Source organism: Streptopelia decaocto (genome assembly GCF_964273445.1).
Source record: "Streptopelia decaocto genome assembly, chromosome: 11".
Taxonomy (NCBI): Eukaryota; Metazoa; Chordata; class Aves; order Columbiformes; family Columbidae; genus Streptopelia; species Streptopelia decaocto.
This window is the reverse complement of record NC_138666.1, coordinates 20,134,258-20,150,873: the sequence shown is the minus strand read 5'-3', so window position 1 is coordinate 20,150,873 and position 16,616 is coordinate 20,134,258. Positions and strand designations below refer to the sequence as shown.

The following is a 16,616-nucleotide window of genomic DNA, read 5'->3' as shown; positions in this document are numbered from 1 at the left end:
TGTTTAAAAAAAAAGAAAGTATGGAAATCCATCACTTAATGCATTCATATCACAAGTATGTTTGAGGGGAACTGCAATCTGCTCATAGATGTCCTGTGAATAGAAAAGATTCTGCATGTATTTAATATATTCTTTTTGGGGAATTAATTGTGCACCGGCACTGACAAGCATGGGGGGTGGAGGAGCGGAATGGGAGCGATTTGCAGTTCTTAGTGGGAATTAGTGGCATGACTATATTATAACAATCATAATTAAGCTTTGTACTTGAGCAGTGCCTTTCCTTGGGGAAACTCGAGGCACTCTGTCAAATTTATGGGGAAATCCCAGGGAAATAAGTGATTTCCCTACAGATCTGCGGAGGTTCGGGGGCCGGGCTGGAGCAGAGCCCTGGTCTGCGGGAAGGGGCAGGAGCTTTTTTATGGCAAAGTGAATGAAACATTGGGGAATCTTATCCAGGGATGTAGCGCATTTGCCACCGTTTGGAGTTTTTCACCAAGGCTAAAATCCTTACCGGAAAAATATGTTCTACTTCATCTCAAAATTTAGGGTTTGTGCAAGAAATGCTCAGGGAAATTATTTATTTGTCGTGAGGGAGGAGCTGCTGAGATGATCACAGTGGTCTGTGCTGTTTAAAATCCCTAGGGTTAAAAATCTGTTCAGTGTAATGTTCCTAGCATGTTTTGAGATCCTCAGAGGCAAGGTCTCTTTGGACTCAATAGGATGAATTAGCCTCCTCGAGTAAGCTGGTTTGAACTTTGCGTGTAAGACAAGGAGCATATTCCATTATGGGTTTGTTTGTTCCCTTGGCTGGTTTCACCAGTTCGTGCAGCCTGGTGAAAAAATGAACTCATTCACTTGACTCTATAGACAAAGCAGAAGCGACAGTAAGATTTTCATCTAAGTGCCTGCAGAGGATGACAACGTGTTTAGAAGACAACTGGACTTCTATTATTGAGCACGTTTAAAGTAAGCAGTAAAACCTTAGCCATTGATTTGGTGTTTTACTGGAACCAATAGGGAGATTTAAAAATAGTGGTTGCCTGCTGCAAAGCACAGCGCTGGTGAGAATTCCCATGTTTGCGCTGAATAAATCCTCTCGCTGCCGGGAGCAAGCGGGGTGTGGAGGGGAGCAGAGCTGTTGGCCGCCGTCGTTAGGTCCAGGTTGCACGTTTGGCTCGATGACAGGCAAAAGGATGTTTTTGGGTGCGTGTGAAGGAGCCTGTCAAGAAGCAAGGGGCAGTGGAGGGGAGCACGGGGTATTTTAGGGGGAGCTGAGCTGTTGGCGCAGTGCAGACAGATCCCTTCCCGTTGCCCCGGGAGCAGGGTCCCGCCGGTGGCCTGGGGAGGGACATCGCTCTGCAGGGATCTCCGCAGCCTCGGGGCAGAGGCCCAGGGTATCCCGGCAGAACTGGGACAGTTGGCAATCCTCATTCTTGTGCAGACTGTGTGAAATGCACACCATTCCCCAGAGCTTACAGGCACAGTTACAAATGAAGCAAAGATGGCAGGAATGACATTCCCTTGCTAATTATAGTGTGGTCCCATCTGTATATTTGGTGTTATGTCACCAACTCCAGCCTGCTTTTCTCTAGCAAGGAAATACTGCTGCAGGTTGAAGCTCAGCACAAAAAGCTCCAGACCTCTAGTAATGTTAAATTTATTTGTTTAAGGGGAGGTGATACAGCCATCACTCTATTTTCAAGGGCTGTTGGTTGGAAATCTGAGAGCAGATTGGCTAAGGTGCTTTTTGGGTACCTCAGCAGTTCATATTCAAAAAGCACTGGGGTGTGGGTAAACATAATGGAGTACGGTAGCTACATGTCATTGAACCCCAACACTGACCTGAGCCTGGCCGGGAGCTCGGGTCTGACCCCCCCTCAGGGAGCAGCAGGAGAGCAGCCAGCTCCTTGGCCATCAATGCTTCTCTTCTCCACAGACTTGTTGTGGCAGTGGATAGTTCTGGGAAGAAATTGGGCTGTGCATCACCTTCTAGCAATTCCCCCGAAAGGCAGGAGGGCAGAAACCATCCTTCTGGGTCACCCCATGGGGTGTTCCCATTCAAATCCTCTTGAGGCTCTCGTGACTTCTCCTTGGAGCCAAGAGACGGTCTTTAAGTCCACATTCCTGTTTCTGCTGGTGGTGTTTCCTGGCTTGTCCTTAGAAAATCAAGATATATGGTTGTGATTTAATACCTTAAAGTTGCTCATGTGAAGTGTCATGGGTCCCTCCAGAGGAGCACGTCGTGCTTTGTTCTTGCATGTCATATTGTGAGCTGTATTGGTGACCCTTGTGCTAAATCATAAAGAACTGAGGCTTTTAATTAGGGTAGAGATGGGAACCTCCAGTTCTCATGTGATTAGAGAGTTCTCATAACTTTTGCATTTATTATACATTCTAATTAGCATATTTCTTGCTTTAATATCTGTATTGCCCTATTCAGTGTTGGAAATCCAAAACCAAGAGCCCTCTGCTAAAATTTGAAAGCCGTGAAGTGAAAATAGACCATAAACAAAAATAAAAACTAGCTTTTCTAATTCCCTGTTTTGGCTAAAAAAAACAAATAAAACATAGGCCAACCAAGGAAATATCATAAATAATGACAAGGAAACTAAAATCTGAAACTCATCCGCCTTACTGATTGTAACAGAGGTAAAAGGGGTTTTAAAAATGAAGTACCTAAGTTTTTAAACCATCCCAAGTGCAGGCTTACAGGAGAGGGTGCAGCAGCACCCCGCAGGGATGCGGCGCCACGCAGGGATGCGGCGCCACGCAGGGATGCGGCACCACGCAGGGATGCGGCGCCACGCAGGGATGCAGCACCATGCAAGGATGCGTCTCCAGGACTCGCACCTGGACCTGTGCTGAGGTGTCGTGTTCAGGGGAGCTTGGGTGGCAGGAAGCGCCACAGGCATTGAACCATTTGATGGGTGAGGAGCTGAAACTTGAAGGTCTGTTAGTGTCAAGGAGAATTCGTACCAGCAGAAATAGGCTTTAGTTTCTTGTCATGAAGGAAGCCGTTGGTGGAGTAGGAATTTAACAAGTTCACAACTTAACAAGTCCCAGCCTAGTGTCTGGACTACCAGAATAGACTTTTTTCTCAAATACCCCCAAACGCTCAATGCTTTTGTCAAATTTCTGTCTCTCTGTACCCAGTGTCAGCCTCAGCTTAACAATGAAGGTAGTCCCAGAAAACTTCTCACAAATAAGCAACCTATGCTTCCTGTTATGAAAGCAACCTCCTACTGTCTTGTATATTAATTCTGTGCTTGTGGGGCACTGTAGAGGTTAAATCTTCTCTGCCTGGCACGGTAATTTTCATTGCTTTCATTTTTTGGGAACTTTGTCCAAGTTTCTGAAAAGCTTAGCGCAGGCTATGAGGGCTCCACCTCTTTTTTGGCCCTGTAACCCGTGAGCAGTTCAGCTGAGGCTAGGGGATTTGTCTATAATGATTTGGAAAAGTTGTGAGTATAAATAGAAAGGAATTTGAGATGTTTTTCCCCTCTGTAATTCAACACTCAATAGCTTCCCCTTCCACCCTGCACATAAGGTGCTGTACCAAAACCATGGAAAGAATTTGTGGAGCTTCGGATCAAGGAAGTTCATAGGCTAGCAGGCTTTTCTCTCGCTCGTTCTTTTTAAAAAATGGATAATAGCATCTTCCCTGGGGAAGAACGTGTCTAGAGGACCTTACAGATTCCACTGGATCCTCTCCTGGGGAGCATTTGCCCCGGAGCAGGGGTGATCAGGGCAGCCCTCTGACCTCCTCTTGGAGCCCGGAATCAATGTTCAACCTGGGCTTTTTCCTTTCTTTTTCCTCCTTTTTCTTCCTGGTAGCAGTTACTGCTGAGAGAATGTGTCCAACCTGCTTTAAGCTCCAAGCTCAGCCTTCCTTCCCCTTCCACGTCTCACAGGTGCATGGCCGCCGCATGGGGTGCAGCACATCTCCCCCAGGCTGTGATGGGGTGCAGCACATCTCCCCCAGGCTGTGATGGGGTGCAGCACATCTCACCCGAGCTGTGATGGGGTGCCATGGGCCTGGGGCCAGGCCTTGGGACAGGAGCCCCGAGCTCAGAGGTTGCCGTCCCATCTGGCAGCGGTGCTGGGAGCTGCATGGGGTGCAGCACATCTCACCCAGGCTGTGATGGGGTGCAGCACATCTCACCCAGGCTGTGATGGGGTGCCATGGGCCTGGGGCCAGGCCTTGGCACGGGAGCCCCGAGCTCAGAGGTTGCCGTCCCATCTGGCAGCGGTGCTGGGAGCTGGGCACCCCCGGACCCAGGCGGCTTGGTAGCGACAGGCTTGCTCTGAAGTGCCCCCTGCGTTCCTTGCTTCTCCATAGTTGTCTTTCTCTTCTTTTTATTTCTCCTGTGCTTTAAATCCTGCACACAGATACTATGTAAATCTTAAAAAGCCATAATCACCCTAACAGAAATAGCAGCTCTTAGCAGTATCAGTGCGAGCTCTCTGCAGCCCCTCTGATTGCAGCAGAGATGGGGCTCAGCTCTGCCCTTCATCCCCAAAGCCTGATTCAAAGCCCTCGTGCAGCTCTGTGGTGAAAGCTGACTCGGGCACAAAGGGCAATCACAGCCTATATTCACGTACGTTCATCGCCAAGCATTTGATGTATGGTTTCATTTTTGAGTCTGAACTTCATTTTGCACCATAGGCATACAGATTTACAAACCAGGCCCCGGCAATACTGTTTAAAGAACCCTCGATGCTTTTGGTAAAAACCTGAGTAAGTATTTGTTATATTTAGAGGCAATTCTGCTCATTGTCTCTTCATACCAGTAAGCTTTTCACTGACCTAGATTTTGCTATGCCGTTTTCCATTTGCCGTCCCACGTTATATTTGCATGGAAGCGGTGTCTTTTGTCTTTTTGTGTTCTCTTACACTTGCGATTTCGTCCACCAGCCAAAATCACACTTTCTGGCACACTTGCTGGTGTGAACAGCTTTGCTGGAAATGATCATATCATTGAGGATCCTGGCTCCAAACTAGAAGCAGAAAGCTATTGTAGGTGAATCCTTAGGCTGAACAGACCTGAAGGACCAGCCCGCAGCAGCAGGACGTGCAAAGAGAAGAGGTTTCTGTGTTTCTAACAGTAGGACTTGACACAAAGAAATGTGGGACAGAGTCAGAAACTGGCTTCCTTTCAGTAGAAGAGAGTAGCCCTCTCCCTGAGGAGAGTGTATTACAATTATCACTAAAGACACAAAACTGCTTCTTGGTTTTAATTCTGCTCATGGTTTTGACATGTCTCTGTGTACCTGTATTGACAGGAAGAGTTGTAATTCTTTTGGGGAGCTGTCATTATCGTATTACATGATGTTGTTTATTGCTGTAGTGCCTTAGGGCCAAATTTATAAACATGGTGGACGAATTACACGGCTATTATGCTGCACATAAACATTTTGCTGTGTGTTCTTGTTGAAATCTTGTGAACTGGACAACGTAAACAAATTAACATTATCAGAGAAAACCTGTTTGTTGAGTCAACTTTTCCCTGCAGACTGTGCTTGGCCAAAGGACACTTGCCATAACTCTCACGTCTCCTGCTCTCTACCATGTTCACAAATGTTTTTACTAGCACATGTTAACCAAAACCTCTTCCTTTTTGGAAAAAAAAATAAATAAAAGCAGGCGTGTTTAAAAATGCATTTGATCCGACTAGCTAGCATATTTTTGAAACATGACTGTGTTATGTTTAACAGCGTGTTAGCATATGTCAATTAAGTTGTTTCCGCAGAGTGCTGACAGAAGTTACCCCGCCGGCCCGGGGGCCCTGGGGCTCGGCCGAGTCAGCAGAAGGGAGCGTGTGCCCGCAGCTCCAGCCTGCCCAATCCCACACCGGCTTCTGGCGGGCGGGATTAGGGTTCTGGACTGTGCACTGAAGCGCTGGGTGTGAAGCTGTTGCCTCCTTCTGCTGGCCGTGCTCTGGGGTGACCACTGACAGTGAGGGGACCCGCTGGGGCTCCTCTGCCAGCACCCCACGCCATGGGCGCAGGCTGAGCGGCTTCCACTGCATGCAACGCCCTTCCAGACAGAATAAATAGAGACTTTTTCTCACACTGTCATGAGATCACACTCCTTTCCTGTGCCAGATATAGACGAGATGGAGGGCAAAAGATGCACGTGCACGTAGCACCTAAATCTACCCTGTGCCCTGCATGGGTGCTGGGGGTGGCCGTGCACGGCTGTGCACCTTGTGTGCCGAGCTGTGTCCGTAGCCGTGCAGGCTGCTCACCGCCCTGCTGCTCAGACCACGCTGGCCAGTGCAGAGGGAACATTTGAATCCATTGTAGGAAGTAGCTTTTTGTCCAGGAGGCTGGCACGGGCTGCTGGATAAAGCCCTGGAAATGTGTGAACTAACCAGTGTCTTCCTGGGAGAACCTTCTTCTGCATCGCTGCCGTGGAGCCGTGTGTGCCGAGCAGCAGGCAGGGTGCGCGGCACACAGGTCGGGTCCGGCGGCACCGTGCCGTGGGGATGCGCGGCACACAGGTCGGTCTGGCGGCACCGTGCCGTGGGGATGCGCGGCACACAGGTCGGTCTGGCGGCACCGTGCCGTGGGGATGCGCGGCACACAGGTCAGTCTGGCGGCACCGTGCCGTGGGGATGCGCGGCACGCAGGTTCGGTCTGGCGGCACCGTGCCGTGGGGATGCGTGGCACACAGGTCAGTCTGGCGGCACCGTGCCGTGGGGATGCGTGGCACACAGGTCAGTCTGGTGGCACCGTGCCGTGGGGATGCACGGCACACAGGTCAGTCTGGCGGCACCGTGCCGTGGCGATGCGCGGCACACAGGTCAGTCTGGCGGCACCGTGCTGTGGGGATGCGCGGCACACAGGTCAGTCTGGTGGCACCGTGCCGTGGGGATGCGCGGCACACAGGTTGGGTTTGGCGGCACCGTGCCGTGGGGATGCACGGCACACAGGTTGGGTTTGGCGGCACCGTGCCGTGGGGATGCACGGCACACAGGTTGGGTTTGGCGGCACCGTGCCGTGGGGATGCGCGGCACACAGGTCAGTCTGGCGGCACCGTGCCGTGGGGATGCGCGGCACACAGGTCAGTCTGGCGGCACCGTGCCGTGGGGATGCGTGGCACACGGGTCGGGTCTGGCGGCACCGTGCCGTGGGGATGCGCGGCACACGGGTCGGGTCTGGCGGCACCGTGCCGTGGGGATGCGCGAGTGCCCATCCCTGCATGGCGGTTACAGAAACTGGGTGGGCGTTTGGTGGGTGTTCAGCTGTTACTGCACATGCAGAGAGTGTGGCAATGGTGTCTGCGTGGTTATGCCAAAGGCAGCGGAGGTGGCTCAAGGCCCGTGTCCCCGTGCCCTGCTGCTGCAGGTTGCTCGGTGCGCCTGTGTCCCAGCCAGACCCCGTGCGTGGGAGCAGCTCCCAGGCGGTCAGACCCACCTTTGCTCCTGTTCCTCATCCAGGGAACGTGGGCAATATTCCTTTTTTGTTTCATGATTAGTGAATGCATGAATGATTCCCACATGTTCTGGTACAGTGTTAACAGGATCAGTAGAAATACCTAGCATAGATGGTGTCCAAAAATAAGTCCCTTGTCCTGCCAATGTCTTGCACATGTCCTTAACTTTCCTGCCCTGGGAAGGAACTCCTGGCACCCTGCGGGGCAGGAAAGTTTTTCCATTCACTTCAGTGGGTGCGGTATTTCATTCTGCATTATAGACCCGTGGATTTTAAAGGGACTGTCCACGGGGCACAGTCGAGCTCTCTGCAGGGTTGAAATGCTTTATATTTTTAGCATTTACACGATGATCATGAGGGAGAAGCGTACGCTTTTTCCCCAACTTGGAGGGCACGGTCAGATGTGCTGCTCTGCTAGAGCTGCTCAGGGTCACGTTGTTACTGGCCCTGGCCCATTTCTTTCAGGTGCTGCACCTTCTCGCCGTGCAGCTTGGCCGCTGTAATTGGTGGCGTGAAGCTAGCTCATGCCGGCCAAAACACGTTTGTGGAAGTGGGGTTTTATAAATAGGCCGTGCAGAGAAAGGGTGTCTGCGTGGCCAGGGAGAGCAGCTCGGGGCAGGGGAGGGAGCCCAGCAGCTCGGGTGAGCTGGCACGGCGCTCTGGCAGAGCAGCGCCGGCAGGGCCCGCGGCACCGGGGGGACGGAGAGGCCGCGACCCAGCGTGTGGGCGCTCGGCTCCGTTCTCGCCGTGGGACCGGCTCCCAGCCCTTTGCTCATGCAAAGCCCGGCAGGTCCCGTCTGAGCGAGCGGCTGGCAATGATGTGCGCCCTCCCTGCCTTGGGCTGGGGCTCCATTTCACCCGCTGGGCTCCGGGAGTCGGGTTTGCCGCTGAACGTAATTAAGAGCATCAGAACCTGGCGCTGTGGGATCCGGCCCATCCCTGGTAGTCTGTGTGATTGACATTGGATCCTTTGATTTCTCCAGAGACGTCTTAATATTTTAAACATATTATTAATTACAAGTGTATTAATCTCTGAATAGTATTAACAGTATTTCAGAATATTTTAATTTTATCTTATCTGACTCACTGGGGGGAAAAAAAAGTAGTTTTGGATGAACTGAACAACTTTATAGAGAGTGTGCGTTAGAACCAGATAGATTTTCCCCAGTTAGTTCCACTTCTCTCTAATATTGGTGGAAGATTAAAGACACTGAATCAATGGCTGTAAAAGCTCGCATTAAAATTTGCAGTAAATGAGAAGAAGAAGATTTCATTAGAGGCATAAATTATAGCAACCGGAATGCATGCAACTTATTTTTAGTGTGCTACCAGCACTCACCCTTGAAAGTAGTTTTTTTTCCCAAAATGTTTTCTTTTCTCAGATTAAAAAAAAAAAAAAAGACCTCTAATATTTTGAAATATAGAACTAATTACAGTAGGGAGCGATCCTGATCCCAATGAAGTCAACTGCAGCATTCTTCGTGACATTGCAGGATAGTGCCTTTATTAAGAAATAATAAGGCAATGAGATACTTTAAAGAGAGGGGTTTAAAATGAACTGGCTCTGTTGGCCTCTTTTGTAAAAATACCTTAGAGCCACTTCTATCGAGTCAAAAGATTCGTTGAAAAGAGAGAAATGAAAAGGTGCTGCTCCAGGAGCCTGGCAAAACATGGAGTTTGCAATCAATATCTCTACAATCCAATTAGAACATTCAAATCAAGGAGAAAAAAAAAATATGAAATAAAATGAAAGCTTTCTTCCTGCTGAAAAAGTCTACACGGAGGTGTCCAGACAGAAGGGATTTCCAAGTCAGCATTACAGTGGGGAGAAAATGTAATGTAAATGGGAGTGAAATAATCAAATTTTTCTGGTGGAAATAAGTGCGGTTGTTTGACGCAATTTTGACACACAGCATCATTTCAGCATCAACACCGAAATGCAGAGGATCGGTGTTGTCTTCATGAGTTTTCTATACAGAAAAGCTGTTCGGTGGGAAAATCTAAATCAGACTTTGGTGTGCACGTTGGGCCCCTCTGCGATAGAAACCTTGGGTTATATTAGTTGCAAATGGTAAAATAGAGATGACTCTTTTCCAGGAATTTCTAGATGCTCTTTCCACTTGAAACTCCAGCGTGATTATGGCACATAAATCATAAGACGTGATGTGCGGATGTTTTCACTCTCACAAAATCGAGCTTAGTTCTATGCGTCCAGCACCAGCTCAGCCATGTGAAGGTGCCTGCTGCTTTGACACTGAGTTACACCAGGCTCAGGCCACCATGTTTATTGCAGATGTAATTTTTAATATCATGGGGATATAGTCCAAACAATTAAACCAATTAAAGCAGGGCATGTCTTCGGCATTTTACTCAATCTTGTAGCCTGTCTGAAATATATTTGTAATTGTGGGTTCATTTCCAAATGGAGAGAGATTCACACACCCTCACAGCCAAACTCAGCACAAGAACCAACAATTAAATGAAGCCTGAGATTCAGTCCAAAGGAGACATATACTCCATTTAATTTTTAAACAGCTTAATTAATAGTTTCAGTTAAAGCAAAGAAGTGAAAATGGGTCAAACTATGTAAACACTGGTTAGAAAAACAGACTGTCCAGCCAAGGCATTGTAGAAGTGCTTTTAAGAAGAATGGCCTTTAAATTTAATTTAAGCATGGTTTTCTAACTTAGGTAAAACCCAGTTCAGACAAGGCCCCAGCCACTTTTTATGCCACAAAGAATGACTGAGGCATGCTGAGAGTTTATGTAGGGTTTGCTCGTTCCGAGGCCGCGTTTCACTCTGCACTCATCGTTTTCTCCTCGCTGTCAGCATGTTGGTACCTCTCGGCAGCTCAGAAGAGCTGAGTTTAATCACCAATGGGATCTGTACGAACGCTACAAAACGTTGTTCACAAATATTTGCCGGCATTTTGAAATGAATTGGGGTAGACTCCGCTATTGCACTCGTAGTGTTTGCGCTGTGCAAACATCCAGGTTCAAGCTCTTGTTGACACGGCTGTGGCGGGTGGGATCCCGGACGTACGTCTCAAGGCCAGGAGGGAGCTGGGGCAGCGGAGCAATGGGGCGGTGGAAGCGGCACCACGTGCCTGACCTGCCCAGTCACATAGTGGGGAGACACGCTTCTGTTTTGTTGGTTGTCCCTGAATTACCAACAGGCAAAACGATAAAACTCAGACAATTTCCCTTTCTGTTGCAGGGAACGTCTGTATATAGAGAACGGGAGTTTCTTTAGTCAAAGCATATTTATTGCAAAATTTTTCTTTGGTTCTTTAGTCTCAGCTTAAACGAAAGGGTATAATAATTTGAAAAAGGTTGGGAATATTGCTTTTAATAATTATTTTCTTTATTATGCAGTAGCATTTATGTGACTGTATCTGTATGTTTGTAGTTTGAAGTTTCTGCTTCAGTGAGGGCAGCGAGTTCTTGGCAGATTGGCTGATTTACAGTAAAATTCCAGTTTGGTCAGAACAACTGAAGGGTTTCCTCTGGTTGGTTGGTTTTGTGAGGGGTTTGTTTGTTTGTTTGTTTGCTTTAATCTGTTTAAGTTAATAAAAAGTGAAAAGTAGAAGAATGAAGAAAAATTATAGGTGATAAATATCAAGATTGGCTCAAGTTTGGCATTATGGTGCATTGCTTTGGGAAGCTGCCCTGCCATCCGCATCATCAGCACATCATCTTACTGGTGTGATAACCTTAGGCAGTGTAAGCTTAAATTTTGGCCAGTTTGTATCACATGAAAATGTTCCCCAAATTCTCCTGTTTTACCTCGGTGTATGCAGAGCAAGTCATGGAGTGTATGTTGGCGATATCTGAAGGTATCACTGCTGTGTTCCAGCCACCCCCTTTGGAGCTTTAGGTTTTGGGGAGGAAATTTTATGTCAGTGGCTTTTTCATAGAGTTCATGGTTGGCAACTGAGGCTGCTCGTTGTTTTGGCCTTCCTGATCTCAACACCTTTGCTTCCATTGTGAAGGACAACGTATTCGGTACGGTGGAATGAAAACCAGCGGCTTCTTGTCACCACCTGCAGAACATCTGCAGGTGTAGGGAAACCTATCAAAGATCATCACAATGAGGAACATTTTTTATTGATAATGTTCAAAATGCAAAACCACAACAGAAAACAACATCCTTTTCATGGGGAAACAAAGAAACAAAGGTTTTGGGCTGAAGAGCAGCCCAGATGAGCTGGCCTTGGGGTTGTCCGTGGAGTTAGACATGCCAAAGGGTTCTCTGCTGGGCAAAGGAAAGACGTAGGAGAGGATTTTATAAATGGCAGTTGGGCAATTAATGTTAACCATCAATATCAGAATGGCTTAGATTGCATGATTAACTAGTAAGAGTTTTGAGCTGGCTGGTAATTTTAGATTAAATAGCCAGGCAGCCAGTGACTTGAATATTGATGAATATCCTGTGTTTTATTAATATGCATTCTCTATAAATTAGAGGCTTAGTACACAAAGAAGAAACCTAATGCTCTTGCTATTTTTCATTGCCACAGGTAAAGCTGAATAATTCATAGCAATTAATTTATTTCACTGATTTAGCCTTTTGGGGTGGGGGACAGGGGGGGATGAGCACGAGTAGTCTGCAGGTAATTTTTTTCCTGTTTATGTAGCATAAATAACTCAGCAAACACATTTGGAGACTAATTCCTAGTTGCGGAGAATTTTTTATGTTCTTAAATTGGAGAAACTGGGAGGAACTTGGGCAGAACTGTAAGCAACCCACCAGCCCTTACAAGAACCCAAATGAATTTTAAATTGCAAAATAAGCATATCTAATTGCAAATACAAGCCAGTTAGGATCAGACTAATGTTGATCTGTATTGATTGGTGCAATACCAGTTGCATCGCATGTTTCTGCTCCTCATTTGATTGGTTGTAATTCTTTAGGACCAAGATTTTCTTGCAGATATTTGATGTGTGCAGAATTTGCTGTCTGTATTTAGCCCCTAATGCATGTAAAATGGAATAGGGGAAATGCTGCCCCTTTTGAAGCCAAGGGGAGTTTTACCATTGACTTTGGAAGATCCAGGATTCTACCAACTGATGGAAACATTCTTGAAAACCCTTTTTGTGCGAATAGAGCAATACTATGACCAACAGTAATGACATGTTGTATTTTTACAAAGCTTAGAGTATCCGAATATAGATTTTAGCATTTTTTTTAGGCAGGGGGAGATGGTGCAGCTTTAAGTACGAGATGAGATGTTGCAGGACAAAGATCATTCAGCAGTCGTGCAGCTCAGGGGCCGCAGCCCCGTTCCAGTGTCACCCAGTGTACCCAGAGCAGGTGATGTCCAGAGACACGTGAGGAGGAGGAGGCTGGATGGTGACTGCCTCTCCCTTTCACTGGTGCTTACAACGCGCTGCACAGCAGTGAGACTTGTATAGCATGCAATAAATCATTGCCTCATTATGCTCCTTCTGTAGGTTTGTTTAGGGCACTTACTTTGGTACCAGCTCCAGAGAGTTATTTGTTCTTCCCAGAAATTCCTCTTGGATACAGATTTCTGTTTTGTTTTGCAGAGAAAAAGAAAATCTCCATATCTTATGTTTAAAATAATTTCTGAGTACACACAACAATTTATGTTACAGAACTGCCTGAGAAAATGATCCAGGCATGTCGGGAGATGATTTTAATTTGTAGCTGGATGATTTTGTCAAGAGGAGGCAAGAACTTAGAGAAGGTTTTCATGTTTTTGTGACTTGTCAGCATGAAGTATTGGCGAATGAAACACAGGGTCTTCCTCCCCATCTTTCTTCCTTCCTCCCTTCTCGCCTGCCTTCCTTTTTTATTTCTTTCTTCCCTTCTTTTTTTCTTGTGTACACAGAAACTGCTGATCCCTTACCTAACCAGATTATGGTGAATTGTTCTCAGTTGTAAAAGAAGCCTAAGTACCTCGTTGAAAGATATTGTGAGGCCCTCGTTCACTTTTTCTGTGTGTCTTTAGGCAGCCCTAATCTACAGCTGGTGCAGGGGGGCACCAGCCTGATTGACAGAATAAGGATTTTTGACACTTTGATTTAAGCAGACAAATCCTCTTAAGAAAAAGTATTCATTAGTTGGCCTAATTTACTAACGAGGAGCAGTATTCAGCATTGCTGATTTTGATAAAACAGTATTTATGTAGCATTGCAGCCAGTGAGTGCTGGAATAACCCAGATTGTACCCACGGTGAGTGCTCGGCGGGGAGCCGGTGGGTGGCTGCAGCACCGGGTGCTGCTGCAGCGTGACAGTGCGGTCCAGGATCCCATCCAGGCTCCTCAGGAATCGATGGAAACTCTACCCTTGACTTCAGTGGGCTTTGGATGCTGTTCCAGCTCTGCCAGAGTGGTAATGAAATGACTCTAACCTGGGGGGGTGGAAGAATTTTCTGGCTTAAAACATTCAGTATTTTGTATTGATAGGTTTCTTGATACAGGGGGCTTCAAGGTTTCTTGATACAGGGGATCCTGACTTCAAGTTGGAATGGTTTTCATGCGTGCCTTGCTCTGATCCTCCCTCCTCATCACAGTTCCTTGAAATGCAATACATTTCTGTTCTGTGGCCACTAACAGCCATCCTAGCTGAACAATGAAGTTTTGTACGTGATTATGATGTGAAACTCAAAATCATGGTAAGCTTGCTCACAAAAGCTCCCTCAACTTTCTGAACCTTTTAGCAAAACTAGCTATGCTCAAAGCCATAAGGAAACACAAACCTGTCTTTTGTAATCTGGTGTTTCATTATACATACTTCTGCATCGTTGTATCTCAGAGACCTGGATACAATGCTTATTTGATCTTAAACTCTCATAAAGGACCTAGAAATAGAAGATGTGCTGAGGTCAGGACCAGAAAAGACTTTTTTCAACACCCACTGCAACCTCAGTCCCCCATAAACATTTAGGACTCAGCGAGAATCGGACCCAACTCTTTTTGATGGAAGTACAGTGGTGACCTTCTAGATTGATTAAAGAAGTGACATTGATTGACTTTGAAAGGAGCCACATCCACCCTTCCTCTGCCAAAAAGGCAGTGGCTGCAATGTGAAGCCTCAAGAATGGGGCTTTGCTCCTCCAAGTACATGGAAGACATCCAAGGGTAACGGGATAATGCAGATAATGGGATAGGGTTTCTCCCCTCCTCTCCCTCAAATACCATATAGCTAGATTTTAGCTATCCGGACACAGGCCGTAGGAGACTCTTCTCTGATAGCTATTTAAAAGATGAAATAGCTAAGGAAATTAGCTCTTTTTATAGGTTATGTAGGATGTTTGGTGGTTGAGAATGTCAGAAAGGACTGGTAATGTTGATTCTGCAGTGACCTTCAATGGTGGCGGGGGGATGATGCTGTGAGGACCGGTGTGAACAGCACAGCAGAAGGGATGCTGTGGTGGGGAAAAGAGCTTTATTCCTCTGGCAAACCCAACCCTGGTGGTTTTATGTGCTGTCACTTTAGGGTGTCAAGTTTGAGAGATGCTAAAATGGCCCAATTTTCCAAAGACATGCAGTACCTTAGCAATATTTGGTCTCTTTAAGGCACCTTGGGCTGGCACTGAGAAATGCTGGCCTCCAAAATTGCCACTTTTGAAAATCTAGGCCACCGAACCTGATATGAACTATCAGAAACCAGAGACAAGTGAGCATTTATGCTGGAGAATGTGTAGTGGCTTGAAAACTACAAATCAAAATAATTCACCCTTTTTATGTGTAAATCTCTTTCTCTTTGATACATGAATTGAAAAGCTGTCTGGTTTCCTTGTAGTTTCCGAAAGCAAGTAGCGTGTGACTGTACCCTCTAGAATGCTATTTAAGCATTATTTAAAGTGCAGACCTGTTAAGGTCAAGCAAGCTCATCTGTATGCTAAAACTGAACCCACCAAACCTTACACCTAAAACCAGCAAGCAAGGAGGTCTCGAGTTCCACAGTTCCCTCCTGACAAGGGTACGATGTGACAATAGTGAAGCGCCAAAAGATCAAGATGCTTTTTCGGGGCTAACAATAAAACGGGATACAGAAAGGCACCGCGTCCTGGCGCAGGTGCCCGCGGTTCCAGAGCGGCCGTTCTCAGGTGTGACGCTGCCAGCCCTTTGCAAGGGGACACGGGTGGGAGCTGCAAACCGGCGGTAACAGCATCAGGAAATTGAGATCCTGTGTGGTGCATTTTTGAGCCAGGAGAAAGACTGAAGAGTCACTGCAAGAAGCCCATGAGGTTCCTATAACTCACTGAATTTGCCATGAGCATACTGAAAAGCAGCATTTGAGCGCAGACATGGACAGCCAGTGTGATGTGTTTTGCTCATATTCCAGAGTCGCTTTCCTCAGACTGAGCCCCCTAATCCAGATCCTGTTGAAGTCAATAGCAGCCTTGCCTTTCAGAAGGATTATGCCCCTAAATAGCTACTTTAGGAAGTGTACTTTGCTTGGTGATAATACAAAGCAGAGGGTGAATTATTAACACCAATTAGGATTATTTACAAGAACCTAGAAAACAATAGGCCCATAAATCATTGTCTTATCAATTGTAGTTCCTCCCGAGTAATTTAGTCATCATCGGGCAAACTGTGTATTTCACTGTTCGTTAAGTAGAGATCTGACTGACGTTAGCTGAACTTTGTGGAAATGTTGAAGGTACAATATGACCTAGTAAAACAGCAGAGTGTTACAAAAAACTTCTGGTGGTTTTCAATGGTTTTTATGTTATAAATCCCCTACAGTTTTTCCCCAGAAGGATAACTAGTGAATTTAAGGTAAATGACAGTAGCTTTATTTCTCTTGGGTTATGCATCAGCGCTGTCCATGCCAGTGTCCCCGTTTGGAGCCTGGGGTGGTTTGGCAATAGTCTGGTTGTCTCCGTTCGTTGGGCACTAGCCCAGCTGCAGAGCAGCTTCAGTGCACGCAGGCTCCTTCCTGAAGAGACCCAGTAGGGACATCTCCAGAAGCAAGCCAGGGCTTGGTGTGACATTCCGCTCTGATCCAAGGGGTCAGCTGCACCACCACAGAGTCCTTCAGGGTGCGAGAAGGCAACTGGCAGACTGCCCAGAGCTCCCATGCCAGTCTGGAGTGGAGCTTGTGCCATAGAGGGAGGCAAATGCTTCACCAGACACCCTTTTTGTTGGCAGCTCATGTGGCCGCTGCTCCTCTTTCTTCCACCAAGACTTCTGGTTCATTAG

At 47.0% G+C, this 16,616-nt stretch overlaps 1 protein-coding gene across 2 annotated transcripts in view; it reads left to right on the top strand.

Moving 5' to 3' along the window:
• MAF (MAF bZIP transcription factor) overlaps window positions 1-16,616 on the top strand; it is a 185,642-nt gene that overhangs the window by 43,983 nt on the left and 125,043 nt on the right. The window lies entirely within an intron of this gene.